At 43.1% G+C, this 21,529-nt stretch overlaps 2 protein-coding genes across 12 annotated transcripts in view; one reads left to right on the forward strand and one right to left on the reverse strand.

Annotated features, from left to right (window-relative positions):
- Positions 1-10,017, reverse strand: part of PEAK1 (pseudopodium enriched atypical kinase 1) — a 118,138-nt gene extending 108,121 nt beyond the window's left edge. For 6 of the 7 annotated variants that reach the window (XM_082769518.1, XM_082769517.1, XM_082769515.1 and 3 more), the window contains exon 1: positions 9,837-10,017. The gene's annotated coding sequence lies outside the window, so the exon portion shown is untranslated. Of the gene's footprint in view, positions 1-4,794; positions 6,778-9,836 lie in introns of those variants that run through there. The other variant, XM_082769519.1, reaches the window with a different exon arrangement.
- Positions 10,018-10,296: 279 nt separating this feature from the next.
- Positions 10,297-21,529, forward strand: part of HMG20A (high mobility group 20A) — a 35,694-nt gene continuing 24,461 nt past the window's right edge. The window contains exons 1-3 of one of the 5 annotated variants that reach the window (XM_082769596.1): positions 10,463-10,550; positions 11,742-11,851; positions 17,102-17,204. The gene's annotated coding sequence lies outside the window, so the exon portion shown is untranslated. Of the gene's footprint in view, positions 10,428-10,462; positions 10,551-11,741; positions 11,852-15,167; positions 15,301-17,101; positions 17,205-21,529 lie in introns of those variants that run through there. The other 4 variants (XM_082769594.1, XM_082769595.1, XM_082769593.1 and 1 more) reach the window with 4 other exon arrangements.

Here is a 21,529-nt window from a genome sequence, read left to right on the forward strand (position 1 = left end):
GTATGAAAAGAAACATCTCCTCCTTGAATCAAAGTTGCCGAATATTGTATTTTCTTCCCAACAACGCTAACAAGTTGATCTTCAGAATTTTTTTTTTCTTAACCTGCGGGTTACAGAACAACATAGCTTAGAATGATCATATCTGTCCCAAACCTTTCTCCTTCACAGCCAAAGGTATTTACAATCCGACAGTCCTCTTCAAATACCAACAGAAATTATATACCTTAACTTTCACAAATACTCAAGTGGATATTAATAACTGTTTTCTGTAACAATACGTAAGACACAACTTAGCAGAAGTTTGTACATGAAAGTGCCAAAGCCAACAAGTTCATATAGCCCTGGTTTACTAAAACAAAACAAGCCATGTTTTCTGAAATTGTTTCTTCAGTTCAAGAACAATTTTCCCCAAAAATGCACATGCTCTGAAGTTGTTGCCTTTTTCCACATTCCAAAGAAGTCCCTGCAGCCCCATGCCTCTCTTCCTAGGAAGAGGAGGAAGAAATAAAGCAGAGAGAGTAATTTAAACAGAAGTTCCAAAAACTAACAACTTCCACAGTGGATGCCAACATTTTCTCAGGAAGTTATAACTTTACACAGAGAAAATTCCAATGATTTTCAAATCTGGAAGTACTATAGAAGACATTTTCTACTCAGAAGACTCCTCATTTAAGCCTCCCATATAAGCTGTGGTGGACTATGGGTCTTAAAGGAGCTCAAAGAGAGGAAAATCTCTCAGGTTTTACAGGGCTACAAGCAGCAAATACTTTACTAAAACCAAAATAAAAACTGAGGTCATGCTTAGAACTTTAAAAACAAAGATTGTGTAATAAAGAGCACAACGCTCAAGAGAGTTGTTCATCTGAAAAATATGCAAAAAAAATGGGAAAAAAAAAAAGATTTGTTCCAGCACATCTTAAAGAGGCAAAAGAGATTATGTTCCCTCTCTTTTCATGTTGTGTACAGCTTTTCCAAGAGGAACTGTTTCTCACAGGTCCTAGCACACCCCGTAAAGCAGAACAGAGCCACTGCTGTGTTTAGAAGGTAGTTATCTTTATAATGGGAAGTCTTCACCTCTGTCTCTCACAGAAACCCCAAGGCAGATTTATCTCAGTATATAAAAGCTAGGTTTTTGATATTTGGGGTACTGCTCCATTTCAAGAATCCCTTTTGCTCTGTGAATATTTCTCTGTTCTTAAATGATACTGCTATGCACACCCACGGATACTGAGAGGCAATGTTATATAGGTACTGTGTACATTCTCTACCAGCCTGAGAAAGGCACCTTCTGAAGAAAGGATTGTCCATTTTCCTTACACTTTCTAAGCTCTCAGAATAGGAATTGAGGTTTAGTTAATCTCACAAATGCCTGAACATGGTTTCTTTTTTGTGGTGTGACAGCCCTCTGTTCTATACCAGCTCATAAAACAACTGCCAAGACAAAGAAAAACACACAAGCATTTTGAAGAAAAACTGTTAAGAGGTGTTAGGTAAAAACTTGTTGGACTGATGACTGCAAACAAGCTTCTGAGATGAGGCCCATACTGCTCTGTGCTAGCAGGATACAGGACTTGCTGAAGCTTTCAACTCTCCACCAGAAGTCATTTCCAGAATTCTTACGCACATTGTGCAGGCAGGGCAACTCATGCTGTGCATCATCCAACGAATACAAATATAGCTAACACACGTTTCATCTTCTCTGCAGAACCATTACCCTGAAATTGCTGGGAGAGCTCATGGAAAAACAGTGATGGAAAAGAAACCTTGAACCACTGAGCAAAATCATCCAAGCTAAAAGCAGCTATTTTACATCTGGAGATCCCAGCTCAATTACAGACATTTCATAAAGTAGCAGGAGAAAGCGAACCAAAAATTACATGAAATCCACTATTGCTTCACGCTCACCAAAAGAAATTACGTTTTTAAACAGTAATCAAAACTGCTCCTGTATCACTTGAAATGCAAGTTTAAATGGATAAGCATCTCCCTCATGAAAGGCACCAGCAGAGACAATCCAAGAAGCCATATTGTTCTGCTGTCGAGAGACCTCCTTCGATGCGAGACTGTCCTGACAAATGTTCCTCTCTAATATATTCACTAAAACAATAACAGCGATTTTTTGGAAAAGCACAGCACACACTTGCTTATAAGGCCGCCCTTATTTTTCATTATTTCAACCTTTCAATAATTGTTTCATCCACAATTCAGCTGTCTGCATCCAGTGCAACTACGAACCAGTATTGGCTTCTCATTTTTCCAATGTATTTTCCACCTTTGCTTTGTGTTTATAATTAGACAAGTACAGCAACTCCCCTAGGCAGCACAATCTCAAGCATTACCCACATAATACAATGTGAGGGACTATTGGCTGAAATTACCACTCCCCCCCCCCAGTTAAGTACTGCCCACCGCTGGAGGTGGCATTATTCCTTATACAAATTCACATTTTCTTCTGCGTTCTACAGATTTCATTTTGCTTAGATGTTTACAACTTTCATATGAAGGCATCCAAAGTCAGCTTTTTACGTAGATCATGATTACCTGCAACTGTCTGTGTATTAAGTCAACTCTAGAAAAAAAGATAGCAACAAATTAAGTCATGTTTGAAAGCTTAAGAAATCTAATTCCCACTTACATTTAAATGCTGTTGCTTTAGTGTTTCACCTGCTTACTGTGATTTCACAGATGAACTTAGCATATACATGTGCCTTCCATCAAGTGCCCTGGCAGCTGCGCTGGAACATTTCAGAACACGCTGTTACACCGCCTTTTCCGTAATCGCATCTGCAGGGGGTTGAGTAGAACCCCGTCTGATAACCCATGCTGGTTATCTTTTCCAACATGTTTCTATACAACACTGCTTCTCAGCCTGCAAATTTGGCTTCAAAAGGTCTGTCAGTTGCTATCTCCATTGTTCTGTTGATTTACATTGAAAAACAAAGATAATGTACAACCATAAGCAATGAAGTCAATCTGCAAAGGACAGAGAAGGAAAAAAGCCTGCAATGTTATCACCATCGTGCACTACAAAGAAAAATTACAAAAAGGGTGAGAAGAGGGTTTTTTGCTTTTAATGCAGCACTTCTTGCTATTCACAATATTATGCAATGTGCTATGACTTGCAATGCTGCATTTAATGAATGTATTTACTGAATACCATACTGATGCTGAGTGTTAACACCAATCGGAAAAGGAACCTGATTCAGCTGCTGTCTGTGAAAGCAACTGCACAAACAAACAAAATAATCAAACACTTTGCACATTCCAACAAGCAGAAAAACAGAGATAATTATACAGAACACGGGAGAACTCACCATGACTAAAGCTCCAGTACCGCTGAGGAATCTGTCTTACCGCTCCGCAATTCCACCTTGCATCTGCAAAGCTGTCGCAGGAGGATTTTCATGGCAACTGTTACTAACAGTATCTCTCTATCTACTGCTAAAAACAGGTACTTTACATAGGGGAGTGCAACATCCCTTCTGATGTGCCCCTTTCTGAGCAGCTCCCCCAAAGAGCCACCTTTAGAAGAGCTTTGCTCCCACTGGCCCAAGTTAAGTGGGTTTGCTTGTGAGGAACCACGAGCCAGCACCCTGCATGCCAACAGGTTCATGGAGCAAGATGACATCTGCAATATAGCAGTACAGACCAATGCAGATTGCAGGGCAGATCAAACATGCTTTAAACTCTGCTTGGCCTGGCATTTTCTCTAACAGGAATTCTGCCCTTGCTGCGCAAGAAATTCTTACTAGGCAAAATTCATAGGCACTGGAGCATGCCAGGCTTCAGCAAGCTTTGTCCTAACATGCCTCTGCTTTCCGCACTTCCCAGGCAATCTTTTCAAGCCCGAGATAGTGACCTTTAAACATGAGCCTGCCTGATTTTCAGAAGGCCGGCCCTGATGTTTTAAAAAGTTGTTACCATCTAAAGACGCATTATTGAGAGCTTCATTAGCATCCCAGTGAGTCTGAGACTTTCTTGCAGATAATCTGATATTGCATCCCTTTAGACATTCAAATCGTGAGGAAAAAACAATCACAGCATGAAAACACGATTTTACAGATGTCATGTTCTAAAATAGTCAACACACATGCCTTGGATGCACGCTGAACACCAAGCTCAGCGAGTTGCTCCCCTGCTTATAACCAACCGCACTGCTCTGCACGACCAAAGCACGTGTAACTGGCCAAAATGAGAGGCTCCGTGTCCCCCCCGTTCTCTGCACCTTCCCTTCAGCTGAGCCATCTCCCTGCTTCCAAGGGCTGAGAACGTCCAGAGTTTACAGTACAAAAGTCATTAAATAAACTGCCTTTTCCCAGGATCATTCCAAACACCACAAGTCATACTCTTTAACCATATAGTTACAAACCCAAAGTCTGACACCAAAGAACATTGTGCAACCTGTTTTTAAGCAAAATACCCCATCCAGAAGAGGAAGGCAAAGACAATTAGGAAGCCAAATGGAAAACCAATTACACAATAGGGCTTATTCCTCCACGGAAAACTCCTATACTAATATTTATTCTCTCTGAGTTTGTATGCATTTGCATTAAACTTCAAAGTTTATTAAAGCAAAACTGATATAATTCTGAGCCTTCTCAGAGAGAATCAGTGATTTTAATGGAGTTCCAAACAAGCTCAAAGGTTACTCTGCAGAAGATGATTAGGGACTAATACAAGGTGGAGAAAAAGAACAAACTTGCCTCTGGGGAAAGAAAAAAGGCTAAAAGACTAATAGCTGCACAAGGACACTTTCAACTCAAGGGCTGTAAGATGTTTAAGTGTTTCCATTACCTTCAGACATGATCATTTCTGAATTTACTGGCCAATGGGAGGTGGGGAGGTAGAATTACATTTTTCCTTTTTAAAACTGTTCTGTCTCTTACTGCAATTAGAAAAAACAACATAGAGAGGACATTAATAGATAAAGAAGCAATACAGTGATATAAAAAAGGCTACTTAGCGTCTAAGACAACAGCAAAAGCATCTGCGATTTGTACAGATATCTCTATTAGGAGGCAATATAGACAAAGTCAATCTAGAAGGATGTCTAAATTTGATCGTGTTTATAGCGTACACTAAATGTCTTTTAAATGTGTACGAAGGCTTTTCTAACAGTAAGAGCCTTAGGGGTGGAAGATTGCATATAAATAAATATACATATGCAGTATTTACAGCATTTGTATTATGTATCGTCTTCCCCTTTTGATGGGCTTTGTACAGAGGCCTGTAGAAATACAGGCAGCCATTCCAGAAGGAACATTTTAAGATTCAGATACTTATTTAATGGATTTATAAAAACATCTAAAGTTCAGCTGTGAATTTACCACTAAATACTCTCCTATAGAACCTCTATCAAGTAACATAATAATCCAAATCTGCTTAAGCACCAGTGAGGTTGCATTTATCTGGCAACTTTTTTTGCTAGTCACAGTACTTCTAAAATAGTACTGGCTTCATGAAGTAAGGATCTTACTCTTTAGCACCACGCTGAACTGTTATCTCAGACAAGATGTTACTAAAACAAGTATCGCTAGAAGCCTACAATGTTTAGCCTGGCACGATTTTTATCCATTTATTTACTGTGATTTCAAAAACTTCACTAAGAGTGTCTCCTGAAATCAACAGTGACTGCATTAACACAGTTGAGCATTTTTCGGCAATTACGTTTAAATGCATGTAAGGTGTTTTTTTTTGTTTTTTTTTGTTTTTTTTTTTTGTTTTTTTTTTTTTTTGTTTTTTTTTTTTGTTTTTTTTTTTACTCTCAAGTACAACGTGGGGCACAGCCTGCCAAGGGAAGGATTTAAAAACGTTATGTCCAGGTAACATTTGGTATTACACCATTTGTTATTACTACTTTATTCACGCAAAAGCATCTCGGTTAAGGCCAGTCCTGTACGTGACAGGCACAAGTGGATCTACGAGGCGGAGATTTTCGGAACAATCCGGGTAAAATTCTACCTCTCTCTGCACATTGCACTGGAATCTGCCACCCAAGTACTCAAAATGGGAAACCAGTCAGTACTCAAAATGGGAAACCAAACAAAAACAAACAACACACAGATTTTTCAAGCAGAAAAATGAATTAAAGACTGATTACAAAACACTTCCCCAAGTGGTACAGCTTTACATTGACTCTGCATTCATCGCGCTCAGCAATACGTGATTACAGGGCAGAGAGAAATGGTGAGCTAGGCTGCAGAGGGTTTCCACAATCCTGGTCTTCTTGGCCTGATCTGAGCAGACAAACCCAGAACCTGTTGGGGTAAAGTTGTACTATAATGCAGTGAGTTAGCGCAGCGACTTTTGTAACAGCCCGTGCAATACCCATAAGAAAATCAATTTAAAGAAAGTGACCTCGAAGCTAAACCACCGTGTAGTTTGCCTCTATCCACATTTTTTTCCCAACAATCAGGCAATCTCACATCAACTCAGTCCACTTAAAGAGATATGGGGGAAGAAATTGCTTTAGTGACTCAGCCACTTATCTCAGGCAAAAGGAAGACTGAGATTTTCTCGCACGGTCGATAATTTCTGCTTATGGTTTGGAAAAACCAAAAGGAAACATGCAGGGTACAAAACTAAACCACGATTTATTGAAACTGCAGCTTAAAATATTGGACAGCTAATTAGAGCTGTTACCAAGTAAAAACAAGTAATTTATCCTTGTCACTAACACTTCAGAAATACTAAGGCTCTCATTTTTTTTCAGTGCACACTGTTTACTTCTTCCACTTCACCCTGCTTTAAAATTGTGAAAGCCAACTAGCCAAGTGTAATCCCAGTTTCCAGCCTGTATTTTTTCCCCCCTTAAATCCAAAAGCGTGCTGCAGTGGCCATTCTATATTATTGTGTTGATACATGTGAAACAATGCAACAACCTCAGCTTTAGGTCAATGTAAATGCCAGGGTACCCTTAAACAGTGGCCATGTGTGGGGGAACACTAAAAAACCCTGCAGAGGAGGTCTCGGTACCCCCCTGCCACAGGTACCACCACCACGGGCAGAGGCATCATGCTTTGCCAACCCCTTCTAGCAGGAGTCTGGAGCCTCTTTCCCTTGGCTGTGACCTGGGGCCGGGCATCTCTTCCTCCTGTGTTATTCCATGCACATGTACGGTGGATTTTGCCACTCTGGTGATTTTTGGCTGCCGCTCACAGCGAAGAAACACTACTCGTGACCTGCAAACAACTTGACATTATTTCTTTGATCTTTGCTTCAACTAATAAACCAAACAGTGCTTTACAGCTTCCCATTTTTGTGTCCCAAGTAGGTTAAAAACATCTGGAGTTATCATATATTAATAGCAGAAAAATAAGGAAGTTTTATTTTTACTTTCCCATGCCAAGCATTCTCGTCACCATCTCTCTTCATGTCACATGGCCGTATAATGTTCAATCACCCAGAGCTTTTCACAAATGCAGCACTATCTCCTCACCGTACCCATCATCTGCATCTTGCTATTCTGCCCCTACCCGACTGTCAGCTATGACACACCGACTGCACGGGAGGGAGCAGCTCAGCAGGATTCTTCAGGAGCTGCAGCAGCGCAGCAAGTGGGAACAACGGGGAAGCTGGCAGGAGAAGGCCCTCGTCTCGGATCCATATGTGGAAAACCCCAGGTTAGACCTCTCTGGCCATCAAGAGCTGGGGAAAAGAGGGTCTAACAGGCATCCACAGAAAAAAAGACGATGGAGCTAACACCACCTGAAAGCTGGTCGTGTCAGAAGGCAGTGAGAACAGGAAAGGCAACGACAACGAGGAGCGAAACCGGGGATCCCTTCTGAGAAAAGGGAAAAGCAAACAGGCAACTCGTGGGGATGGGAGGGTCTAATTCTTAACTGGGATGACAGGCAGCTCTAGGGAACAGCGGAGACTACATAGGAAAAAGGAAAAGGAAAGGAGAGACCCAGGAGTGTTAATCCACTAACAAGGCAGGGAAAAGAAAGCATGTCTCAACTTGTTAACTTGATAGCAATCTTTTCACAGACATATTTTTCCTAGCACAGTACAGAAGCTTAACAGCAATTACCCATGTCTGTGACCCTAAACACTAATTTACAATAGTTATCTTAGTATTTGACTACCCTCATTAGGCAAGAAACCACTTAGGAGCTGTTTGGCCGAACAGCACTGCCCCTCTTGTTTGTCTTTAAGCAATCAATTCCAATATATATATATATGTTTATATATATATACACACACACGCACACACATTTTTTTTTTGCACACATAAACAAAAGAATAAGTATTTCAGTAAATATGTTTATAAATAGACTTTTTAAAGAGCTGCAAAGTCAGGAACACAAATTAGCTAAAAATCCGGAATGGCATTTTGTCTCTTGGCTCTTCCTTTCTTTGAAGCAACCTTAAGATTTGCCAATAAATAGGGAATGCTGTCCTTTTGAAATCAATGCATTTATTTGCATGGCTGATGCGTGTTCCTGAAACAATGAAAGCCAAACATCGTGCTCAGGAGTACAGCTCCCTCCGCTATCAATTGCTCACTTCCAGGAGCGTGCAGCTGGGTGGAAGCGCCTGCTGGCAGCAGGGCCGGGCAGGAAGGCGATGCTGGCTTGATGCTGGCTCCCCAGGAACCGCACCGCCACTGCCACCGCCACCCAGGTGCGGAGGAACAAACAGAACAATCCAAGAAAGTCATTTAGGAAGTCTGTGAATTGCGTTATCTACGGGAGATAGGCGAACAATAAGGTAAATACATCAGGAGAAGAATGTGTAAGCTTAATCATGGAAAGTTACTCATGGAAAACTGGGTAATTCGTTTCTCGCATACTGCTACAGCTTAGGGGACAAAACGAGGCTTTCCTGAAAACGCACCACAGCAGCAGCTGTGCCAGAAAGATGCTTCATCTGGATAAATCATCTCAGCTACTTTACAGACAAAACCTTTTAAGCCAGAATGGAATTAGATTAAGAGCTCTAACTAGTCAAAGTGACCAAATAAAATATCCACAAGTATTTCCTGCGCTGCAAAACTGCTGGAAGCAAACCGCCTGAACGAGGCTGGAAGTCAAGCAAGAGTTCAACAGAATTAAACACATTTAATCCGTAACAAAGGTGATCGTTCAGCCGGTCACTTTATCCAAGTTTAAGTACACTTTCTAACTACGGACCCCAACTCCTGGAATCCCACAAAGTCCTGGCTCCAACTGGGCGCTCTCCCCCCCCACCGTGCATCTTGCCTGGGCTTTTCTCCCCCACCCCTCCGCGCACACAGCGCTGTAGCAGACCCCAGCCGCAGAGCACACGGCAAAAACCCTCCGGTCCCGCACGAAGCCACCCGAGAGGAACAAACAAAAGCCCAACTCCGCCCGGCGCGACGCCACGAACCGGGGGCTGTGCGGGGAGCCTCCCCCAGCAAGCCGGGGGCCGGGCAGGCACCGGGCCGTGCTCTGAACCCCCCGTTCCCTCCGGGGAGCAGCCGGGGGGGCTCAGCGCAGGCTCCCCCGGCCCCGGAGCCCGGCGGGCTGAGAGCAGCACGGCGCCGGGCGGCTCCGCACCGAGCCCCGGGGGGGGCAGCGCTCACCTGGCGCCCGCGGCAGCTCCCGGGGGAGGCCGGCGGGACCCGGCGGAGCCCCGGCCCTCGGGCTGAGCCCGCGGGGGCTCCCTGCGGGGCTCCGGGGGTGCCGCCGGGGAACCGGGGCACGGAGCCTGCGGGCGGGGCGAGCACCGGGGGACCCCTCAGTGCCCCCCCAGCCCCCTCACAGCCCGCCGGGACCCCTCCCAGCCCCCTCCCGGTGCCCCCCGTCCCGTCCCGTCCCCGCGGCGCCGTTACCCGCCCCCCGCCGCCCTGCAGAGCCCGGCCCGTCCCTCACCTGGCGGCGGCCCCCCCAGCCCTGCGGCGCCTCCCGGGGGCGGCGAGCGGGGGGGGAGGAGGAGAAGGAGGAGGCGGCGGCGAGGGAGCTCCGTAAGGGCCGGCGGCCGCCGGGCCCCGGCGAGGATCCGGCTCCGGGACGGGGCTGCAGCCGCCGCGCCCGCGCGCACCACCCGACTCCGGCCGCCGCCGGCCGCGGCACGGCCCCGCCCACCGCGGCTCGGGGGGGCGGAGCCTCTCCGCCCAGGGCAGGCGCCGATTGGCTGCGGAGGGGCGAGGGGGCGGGGCGCCGCCGCGAGGTACCCCCGGCCCGCCGGCGGAGGCCCCCGGGGAGGACTACAAGTCCCAGCGTGCCCCGCGCTCGGCGCGCCGCCCGAGCCTTTAAAATCGCACGGCGAGGCTGCGCGCGCAGGAAGGCCGTGTGCTTCCGCTCGCGTGGGAAAAGTAGTCCCGGCGCGGTGGGGGAGGTTCGGCTCCGAGCTGGCGGCGAAGGGAAGGGCCGCGGCGGGAGGACGAGGTGCGGGCAGCGGGAGCGCTCCCGGGCCGGCTGCGGCTCTTTTAGGAGTGGCTTTGGGGGACGGGCCGCGCTGAGGTGAGGTGCGGAGGGATCCGAGCGGGCTCGGGCCGCGGTGATGTGGCCCTGTGAGGGAGCTGGTGGCGGCCGAGGGGGCTGAGGGCTCGCGGCGCGGCCGGCCCGGGGCGCTGCCGCCGGCAGGTCAGTAGGGAGGGCCGCGGCCTTCCTCTCCTCTTCCTCCTCCTCGCCCTGCCCGCCGCCGGAGGGGCCCCGCTCCCGCGGCGCTCAGCTGGGCAGCAGCGGCACGGGCAGCCCCGGGACCGGCCTCCCCCGGCGGGCCTCGTCCCTGGGCTGCCCGTGTGTGTGTGCGGGGCCGGCTCTGGGCTGCGCCGGAGCGGTCCTCGGGAGAGCTGGGGGTGGAGAATAAAAAACAAACAACCGAAAAATCCCTCCTCTTACAGCCGCAGCCACGTGCTTTGGCAGGCAGCGCTCAGTGAAGCCCTCTGAAATGCCCGCACTGAGGGCAGGGGGCCTGAGGGGAAGGCAGGAGGGGGGAACCTCAGAGGGGCTTCGGGGAGAGCTGGGTGGCGGAGGCCCAGCAGGGGAGGCTTTGCCTGCTGGAGCAGTGGTCCCTGCTGCCTTGGGTCCATGTAAATAAAACCCCCAGAAGTTGAGCAGCCTCCCCCCCATTATGCTTTTTCCCCTGTTTTTATTTGTAGAACTGTATTATTGTACCGATAAGCATATTATAACGCATTTACACAAATACAAATGAAGAAAGGATGAGATAAAGACAAAACAAACACCACTTGATAAATACAATTAAACTATTTTAAATGGGGAAAAAAGATTTTTCGAAAAATACCCTGTATTTTTAGAACCGTTCTGGCCATAGATGCTGGCAAGTACTGTAATTTTAGAGTCCAGGGAGGTCAAAAAAAAGTGCGTGGGTGTTTTTTTTTGTCCTTAGAAGCCTGGAATGTCCCAAAGCAGTCAATGCTATGGATTCTAGGAAGATCTAGATTTGGAAAAGCTGGCTAAAGCAGTGTATTCAGATTAAATTTCTTAAGCTAAATTCTGTAAGGGCTACTAACAGATTTCAAAGTAGGAAAACTGAAGCGTGTGAGATTTAACTCCACTGCTCTGAGTGGAATTTTTTTTTGGTTTCTTGCAGTGAGATGCATAGAGAGTAACCTCACAGGTGGCCCTCTTATGGCTGACAAGAGGTAGAAGAGAATCCTGGTTCTAGAGGAATGCTTCTTTAGCACCTGAGAATAGGGTTCGATTCTTCTATGTGTATCTTACTGTTAGGTGACTAACAAATTCTTGTCCTTTGTAATGAATAAACTGAGAACAGAGTTTCTTACTGTCTTCTACCTTCTGTTCTCACAGGACATCTTCCTTCAGCAAGGCCACCTGTGTCTGATGGCAAGGAGCTGCTCAGCGAACTGAGAACTTGGAGAACGTAGAAGACGCGTGACTTCTGAATGAAAGCAGTAACTGTAAGATGAGTTGTTGCTCTGTATCCATATCACAACCTCATTCTTAGTACTAGAGCATAGGAATTGAGACAGTTGTAAGTTAGTATGTTCAAGTTAACTTTGTAAGCTTTCTTTGTTAGTTTACCTGTTCACAATGTATTTAAAGAAAGATGTATTTAACTTGGTATCACAGTGTGCCGGAATAGCCAGGTAGCTCCTCTGCCAAAGTAAGTTCAGCCTTCCCTTTGAAATGCTTCTTTGATTAAGCAGGGCTGCTTTAGGGCCTTGATTTGGTTGATAAACTTAATTACCCCCACTTGCTGTTACTGAAGTGTGCACAGACTACTGATTTTCGGAGTCTTGGGGTGTGTGCTATGAGAAACTGATAGCACAGGTGGAGAGGCTGCACTTCTAACAAAGGGGACACTCTTCTGCTCATCCTCTGTTAGAAGGGTAACTCAGGGGAACACGGCTGTATTGGTTTGAGGAGACTAAGTAAGGGGAGCTTTTTTTTTTTTTTTTTTTTGCTAGTTCATGTACCTCAATAAAAAGCCCTTTATATCTGTAATTCGATTGGCTTTGGAGAGCTTCCCAAACTATTTTTTTTCTGCATTCCTTTAAGCTTTTTATTTCTGTTTTTACTTCCATGAGTTCCCCAAGGAAGAGGGAGGAGTATTTCATGTGTTTATGGGAACTGTTGAACTTAATTTTTTTTCAAGAAATGAATAGAGGTAGATAAAAACACTTTGGCACTAAATGTTTATTAGGTGTGAATTTACTAAGAACAATTTTCCAAAATGACTGTTTTTGTTTCCCTAACCATTTCTTGAAAGTGTCTAAGGCTAGTTGGTATCTGTACAGTGCAAGTAGCAACTAAAAGTTTTGTTAGTAATGTAGAGTTCACTTAGCAGTGTGTTCTGTCATACCTCTTAATGCAGATATTTCATGTGAGATTAGCTAGTGGTCTTGTGAATTTTTGTTTGTTGTTTAGATAACATTTAAGTAACATTCTTTTCAGTTTTTTTTTTTGTCTGTGCTTTCAAAGCCTTGGATGCAAGATGACATGATGATTTTTAAGCTTGGAGTACTGTTTGCTGAAAGTAGGTCATTGACACACCATCAGTAATGCAAGTGAACCTTTTCTGGAAGAATAAACTGTTTTTTCCATTAGTGTAAGAATAGGCTAAGTAATAATCTCAGGCTTGTGACTCTGAGGCCATAATTACTTGTTGGTCAAAGGCTGAGTTTCTGATGTAGTGGAATCTAGCATCCTGTGCTAGGGTTCAAAATATGTGGGACCTGGCACAATACAGAAAGGCAAGTGTCAGTCTCTAGTTGGAAGAGCAGTGGAGAGAGCTGTGACAAAGCAATTTCTGGTAGTAGTATGGAAGTTTACAACAGAGAAAACAGATCAGCATCAAGAAGAGTATCGGAAACAGTAAACTGTGAATTTTTGCTCACACTTCTAAATCTGGAGTTTACTAACATTGCAGTTCTGCCAAGAAGATGGGGAGGGGGGAAGTGTTCCCAGCACAGAACAAATGGTGCACCAAGGTAGGAGGAGAAAGTTTGTGTACTAAGCATGTTTCATTTTTTTTAATGATATTCCAGATCTTTTTCTTTGGTAGAATGTTCCTCTTCCACTTCTCCACAGCTTACCTTTCGTTAAGAATATGCATCTTCCTCCTTGTGTTTATTTTCACAAATTGAGGGCATTGACCTGGACATCTTCTGATACTTAAAGGGTGAAAAATCAGGATTTAAGACTTAATCTAGAAAGAGGTTCCGTTTAAAGCTGCCACTGCATCAGATAGACTGGCATCTTGTTGGACTATCTCATTAATCACAACTTGTGTAGAATTTCTAGAGTGACTGAGCGTATCTTTGGAATCTCTGGAAGTACTGGACTGTATAGGCATTATTGAGTGTTCTTAAGTCTTCTTAGAGGGAGTATTTCTTAATGAGCAAGTTCTGCACTAGCTCTTGCTTCTTGGCTCTGAATGTCTGTGATAGTCTCCATAAAGGGGGGCTCTCAAACAGGATCTGGAGGTTTGGGATTCAAAACAGTGCTAGATAACCTGGAGAATATCTGGAGAACTCTGTGGAGGCAGTGGAGCACTAGGTGACATCACATGCTTGCTGTTTCTGTTGAAATTTAAACTTTGCCAGTGCAAGATCAGCTAATAGCTACAGGACTGAAGACGTTTGCGTGCACTTGGATAGCAGTGTAGCTATCTAAAAACATGACAGAGCAGGTTATTTTCAGTCCTGATATCTAGTCTGTTACTGGCACAGGTAACCACACCAGAATCTTCTTGTGGAGCAGATTTCTGGCTCAGACTTCATTTACTGCAATGGGCTTTAGCTGGTGTTGCATGTGACTCCTGCTACTGATGGAAGGAAATTGAGATAACTGATATTTGATTAAATCCTCACGGTTTCAATATGTGGAAGGGTGACAAAATGCATTTCAACTGCTCTTCTGTTCAGTTTAATTAAGATAAAGTATATTTTCTGCAATTCAGATAAGATATGAAGAGCGACGGTAATAACTATCCCTTGTTAGAAAAAATGAATCAGAATTTGTGGAATTAGTTCTCTATTTCCAGAGTCGTGAGAAAGAATCATCTTTCATTAGTAGAATAAATGTTTAGCTTTAGATTGGAAAGTAGAAAACTGAAAATGTCAAGACAGCTTATGAGATGATACTCATTTTTTTTCTGATGTTTCCTCCCGCTTCTAACTATTTTAGCGCCCTTGGTTACTGGAATCATTTCAAGTGTTCTTTGTTCCTGACACCACATGAATTTTAGGGGGAGGGAAACTGAATCTCAGGCTGTAGAGTTATAGAAATGTAAGTCACTAACTCTGGGCTGTGCTATTTGCACCCTTCTTCCTTGTGCCAGCAGTGTCTGTCAGATCCTTTGCTGAGCCATTTTACCTGGCATAAACTCATATGATAAATCAAGTAAAAGCTATTCTGTTTGCTTAGCGCATAAATTGTCTAATAAACAGAACTGCCAGTCCAAAGATGATGTGTTTGAAGTAGCTAGTAGTTCAAGAGGCTCAGGCTACCCCTGAACTGTAGCCTTTGGCAATGGAGAGCTGTTGTTTGTTCCTTCTAGTGCTTGGCTTATTTTCATGTGGGCAGATAACAGCTGCTCTTGATGTGATCTGAAACTCTCCACAACCAGCTGCTAACAGATTGAGTTCAGTCGGCAATAATCTTTGGTGGCTGGGGGTGCCTCCTTTAACTTAATGGGACTCTTCACCACTGGTAGAAGTGGGGGGTTCTGTAGGCATTCATTAATTTATTTTTTTTAACAGCTCTGGTGTTTGAGCCTTCTGAGTCCTTTCAGCTGTGTCACTGAGAAGGGAAGACAGCTTCCCTTCTTCCTGCAGTGCTCCCGAAGGGAAGAGCTGTGGGGTAGGAGAAGCTCTATGAGGAGTCCAGAGATTGCCATAACCAGGTGAGAAAGGAGCAAGGCCTTCTGTTCCCAGCAGCAGCAAGCTACTGCTCTGGCTCAGTAGTCTTGTAGCCTATCCCTACACCTGATTTATTGCCAAATATGCAGAGGTTCAGAAATGATAACTGAAAATTGTGTTAGTCAGATGTTCAACTCACACCACCATTTTATTTGGCCAGATTCCCGTTCTGCTTCATCAGTTCCACAGAATATATACTTTGTTCTGTGTCACTATTACGACTGTGTAAAGTCTCCACTAACACTAAACGCTTCCACAAAGTGTGGAAGCAGAAGTCATGTTTCTTAAGATCTGAGTACAGGAGAAAGGAAGGCAGAAAAAAGCTTGTGAATCATATTAGTTTGTGTTCCATGGCTTTTTAAATGTCAGTTTGAAGTTGCAAATAGAGCCTGATTCATTCTGCTTTCTGAATGTTGATGTCTTTGAACAAAATGGCATGGATTTGAAACTTGTTGGCTTCTTAGAATGCAGTGACAACGTATCTGGCTTTGGCACAGAAAGCATCTTCGAATCCTTGTATAGTGGATATGCCACTTCTTTTCAGATTTAAGCTCCTATTGTCATACAGATAATCCTCTTGTGAGGCTAGAAATGCAAACTTATCTCCTGCTTATATGCAGTGAAGAACTTGATGGTGTTACAGTATCTTGTTCTTGGTCCCTCACTGGTCTGTCTCATAGCGTTGCAGAATTGTGAGCACTTCATTATGCTGTGTCCTCCACTTGAAGGACAGAACGTATTGAACAGGTGGGCTAATTAGTGGAGTGGCAAGCACAGCAGCCCTGAGTTTTTCATTTGAAGGAAAAAAATTCCTTAAAACTGCTCCTGACTTAAACCTACTTAAAATCTCTGAAAGTTGGATTCTGTGTAGTGAGCCTAACATGGAACTCCTTTATGAAATGGCAGTTCGCCATTGTTTTTTCACAATTTGTTGGAATGGTTTAAATTAAGATAAGTACTACTTGTACTCAGAGCTGAGAATAAATCTGAGCTTAATACAGAGCACGAGGCAGTCTTCAGAGGGGCAGTGTAATATTGAAAGTCCAGCTCTGGAATCAGTAATTGGAGAGAGAATCTTAGAATCCTTATGAAGATGCCCTCTGTGGATTTTTCTTGTTAATTGATGAATCAAATGAGAATTTTCCATACTTGCAAGCTTTCTGTCTCTAGTCTGTTAATAGAAGAATTATTTTTTTATTCTTCTGTCCCTCAAGCTTTGTCAGGACTGGGGGAGGTGTTGCCTGATACTCTTTATTCTTGTGGCCACTGTAAGGTATTTTTTTCAACTGCTTTTACATGCTGTTTTACATTCATTGCTATCTGTCAGAGAACATCAGAGAACAAAGAGATTATTTCTCCAACTGTTTGTAGCCTTCCAAACAAAAAAACAATGAGGATGAACTAGGGGGGTTGGACTCAATGTCAGAGGTCACTTCCAACCCCTAGGATTTGGTCATTTGGTGATTGTAGACATATGCTGTGCACATTAGTGCTTTACTGGGGGGGGGGATCTTAGTTGGCAAAACTGGTTGGAATCTTTAGAATTTTTGTCTAGGATAAGGAGGTATACATTTATTTATAAAATACGTGATGATCAGGTGAAGTTATTAACTGTTACTGAGAAGCATTTTAAATGGGACCACAGACAAGTCGATGGTGATTGAAACATGGATACTTGAGCAGGAGAAAATGTCAGTGGATAGTAGATGAGAGCTGCTGCTTCTTGCTAATTAACCATTAGCTGTAAATGACACATCTCAACTATCAAAAAAATTTTTTTTACAGGCAGACATTTTGGAAAGCCTTCCCTAATTTGATTACTTGGTATAGTTGTGGACTAAACCTGCAGGATTCTTCTTAGCAAGCTTACCACGGATCACTGGAATGTGTAAGCATATTTTTTCTCTAGCTATACATAGACGACCCTTTCTAGAGGTCAGGAAGCAGTTTCAGGGTGGGAATTAGCTGCTCTGGGGAACTGCTAGAGACCAGGGCAGCCAAATTTCCATTACAGCGACAATTGTTTAATCCCAGGAAGTCTAAGCTCAAATGTAATTGTTAGTTTTCATAGAAATTTAATGTCTTCTGCTTTAAAAAAGCAAAGTTTAAAATGCAACGTCATGCTTTTTTTCTTCTTTGTTTGGGAGATGTAGGGAGGAGCAAAATACAGCTGTGAAAGCTTTTTGAGAGTAGCTCCTTTTAAATGAAAAGGGGAGTGACTAGAAAGACAGCTCTCTAACTGAAAAGCCTCTGAGCTAATGTTTAGGATTAAATGTGATAATGGATCTTCAGGTAATCTCTGTATGTACTTCTACCAGGCTGCAAAAGGTAACCAAGAGAAATAAGTTTCCTGAAATTATTGTACTGTGCCTGCACTTGCGTTGGAAAATACTTAGGTTTCACAAATCCAAAAAGACAGAGTATTGCCCAATCTCTTGTTTTTCACCAGTTTGCCTTGTCTCAGTTTCTGATCAAGGCAAAGAACTTGTTTATTAGGTTATACTGAGGTGACATCATATGTTATATCCCTTGTGAAAATACAAATATTTTTCCATTTTCCCACTCTTTAATGTTGTATAAACTGGAGTGTTATTGACCTTTTGTCAAGGATCTTCTCAGTAGGCTTCAGTTCTCATTTTTCCTTGCAATAAGAACTGCAGAATGTGTCTTCCAGTCACACCATCACAGCTGCCTCTGTCTGAAACTGAGTTAGGACTAACAGTATAGGAAGTGATATACTAAGCATCTTTGGAGATTTCATCAGTAAAAGGGTTAAGGTTAGTAGCATCTTAAAGACTGCTTTTGAAATTTGGTTGTGTTCTTAGCTCTTACAGATTTCCTATGTGACCTCTAAACCAGCTGTTCCTCTTTAGCCATATATAGGGATATTTGGCTAGCATTTGTTTTAACTCAGAGGAACTATATTTACTTAAACATATATAGAAATGAAATCATCAAAAGGAAATGTAAAAGCAGTATAAATCTTTGCTGTTTGTTAAATACAGTAAATACTCGAAGTTGAATGCCAAATATCTTTCAGAACATTTATAACTAAACATGTATTAGAAATCTTTTCAAGCACAAGTGCTTGAGACTTTGGCTGTGATATATGAGAGCTCCACCCTCTTGTCTGCTCAGTCTTCAGCCTATTTGAAAAGATCACTGTTCTCTTTTAGGACTAGATCTATTGTGTATGTAGATCAACTCTACTTTTTCAGAGCTTGTGCATGTTTTGTGCCTGCAGTTCCTTGTTTCTAGCACCTGAAAAGCAGCAGTGGAAGAGGAAAGTTGAAAGAGCAGTTTAAACTTACAGGTCTCACATTTGTCTCAGGTTCTTGTTTACTCTTTGGCTTCAGGCTCTGGGTGGTGATGCCATGTTCTTAGTCACTACTTTCCCCTGGCTTGTTTTGTCTTTCTGCATGTGATAGAAAATGATGGGCACAAAGAAAAGATTGCAGCATCAGTAAGACATGTAAGACAGTGAGACAGCGTTAGCAACTGTTGTCAGAGCAATTTGTCCAGGCCGCAATTGGAAATGGCTTGGGGATCCAATAAAGTATTGCAAATGGAAGCATCCTTCTACTCTCCTGAAACCAGACAAGGTTCTGTAAGTGTTGTCTGCTGTTTTCTTGATAGCTGCTTGAATTTCGTGTCTGTTCTGTGCTTGTCCTTAGTCCGTTTTCCATCCTAGCCTGTTTCTGAGATCTGTGCAATTTGAATCCTATGATGCTAATGATATGATGTGTGGGAAACCATCCCAAATTGTCTCTGTTAGAAGAGCCTTGGCTGAAGAGATTTTGGTGCATTTAATGCAGTCTATACCCGAACTTCCATTTCTGATGCATGTTTATCCATTACTGGAGAGTCTTAAGAACCCAGATAATATCTTTAATATCCCAGATATTCACTATTCTTGCTACTAGGATTTGCTAGTATCCATTTGGTTAATCTTTTAAAGGGAAAGAAATAGCAGATAAGAGTGTGAAAATATATCTGCTTTGCACATCTAAGGCTATTTAAAATTTGATTTATTTTAAATATTACAGGTTTTTGTTTGCTCAGCCTCATTCCTTGTATGTTGGAATAATGGAATGCAACGACAAGCATGAGAAAAATGAGAGCAAAAGGAAGCTGATAGGTCATTTTTCTCTAAAGATGAGTCCTGTCTGAAAACAAGCAGAATCAGTTGTCTGTTTTGTGTGAGAATCACTTACTCTTCCCACACTTCATTTCCTCTAACCTTTGTCCCTGTACCCATATCAGTGCGTTTAAAATATCCAGTTCCATGCTGTCGTTGTTGCTCTTGAGGTCAGAGTAGATGCCTTTGTGTTGGGTCATGAAGCCTGTGGTGAGTCATTCTTTCAAGTATATACTCAATCCCTTATTCAGTATATTCTCACATCCAAAGTATTCAACCCCATATTGTGTAAAATGGTCAGTAATTACTTGTTTTGTTGGGTATGTGCATGGGAAATTCCAATCCGTATTCCTCTGTGGCAGCAGCTAGTTTCCACTCTCAGAATTTAAGTGGGCTAGGAGTATATGCTGTACGTGCCTGACAACTTATGTGGTAAGGCTGAGAGAGGGCAGAAATGGTAAAATTGCTTTAAAACAACTTTTCAATCTCAGCAGGTGTTTTCGCTCTTGAATTATTTTATTTTCAAGTATCTAACTTATCACTTCACTGGTCAGTCACAATCAGGATTCTCTGACATTCAGAGTTATTTCTAGTTCATAAGGGTTTGGTATTTTAAATCATAATGGTATTCCAGCGTGAAGTTATATTGCTTCTTCACTTGTGCGATGCTGGTAAAGGTTAGAGCTGAGCAAACGCCATGAAAACCTTTGGAGTCTGTTCATTTACATTTTTTAATAAACTGCTTTGCTCACGGCACTTCCATGTTTGCATTCTCCAAACAGTGAAATAATTGAGTCTTACTGACATAAATGGAATGCAACTTTGATTTTGAAGAAAAGTAACTGTTCACTTGCTGAATGGGAAAGCTAACAATATCTGGTCAAGTCTTGGATGATCTTATAATCACTGTGGTTTCAGAGAAATGTCTGTGCGCAAGGCATGGTTTATGCCCATTGCATTGTTGTGTTACTTTGTTAAAGTAACACTGCTAACACTGCAAAACATCTGTTTTGCCTTGTTAATGCAAAAGTAGCGATTGGAAAACTTGATGTCCAGTGGATAGTGATCCTCAGATCCCAGAGATTTCCAAGGAACAGGTGAGGAGGTAGGCTGCCTCCAGCAGCTGGGGGAGCTCAGAGGTTTTTATGGACCAACCTCAGTCATCCCTGGTAGTGAGGTACTGGACCTGCCATAGGTACAGCAATGAATTAAATGAAAGAAATCTCAAGTTTTAGTCCAATACTTATTTTTTGTGATCTGATTGGGATTTTTCTGGATCTATAGCATGAGGATTAAATTAGTTATGCAGATGTGTATGTACAGTGGCATTACTTTAAATGGCAGCTAACGCTGTCACTAAGAAAGTTAATTCAGAAACATGAGCTACCCTCATCTTCACACACTGAATGCCTGCATCAAAGGGCTGGATGGCAAAGACTCTCCACTGGTAACCTAGTCTGCAGTTACTCATTTAGCTGTGCAGGGGTGGGCAGAATGACTACTTGTACAGTCTTCTCCATATGGAGTTGCTTTCCCTCAGAATTTCTTTCGTGTGTTTGAAGGGAGAGAATTCAGCCTGGATCTGTATTCGCTTTTGTCTGAAGAGTTGGGCATACATCTCTTGTCTGTGAATGTAAATTCCAGAAAATAGAATGTGGTGGATATGAGATGACTTAAATATGCCCTATCATAATGCCATTTGTAAATAAAGGTAGAGTATAGAACTGAACACCCGTGCTTTTTAAAAAGAAAATTTTGCAGATGTTTGGCAGCTGATACTAAAGCTTTAGTATTAATAGCTTTGTTAATGCTTGCCACAAAGAGCCAAGTAAACTAAGTGTAAAACTAAGCTCTACATCTTCCCTTCCTTTCCTTAAACTGCTTGGAAATGAAATGGAGCTCTGGAATCTTTTCCTGCAAGTCTTTATTTTGGTCTTTGGTGGTTTTTATTTTTACTGGCAAGAAGTAAAAATAAAAGCAATTGGCTGTCCTCTTGTGTATATACTTTTTGGTCTGACAGAGAAACCTTCGTTGCGTTGGGTTTGACATGTGATTTTCCTGAAGTCAAAGACCTT

Source organism: Aythya marila (genome assembly GCF_965140915.1).
Source record: "Aythya marila genome assembly, chromosome: 11".
NCBI lineage: Eukaryota > Metazoa > Chordata > Aves > Anseriformes > Anatidae > Aythya > Aythya marila.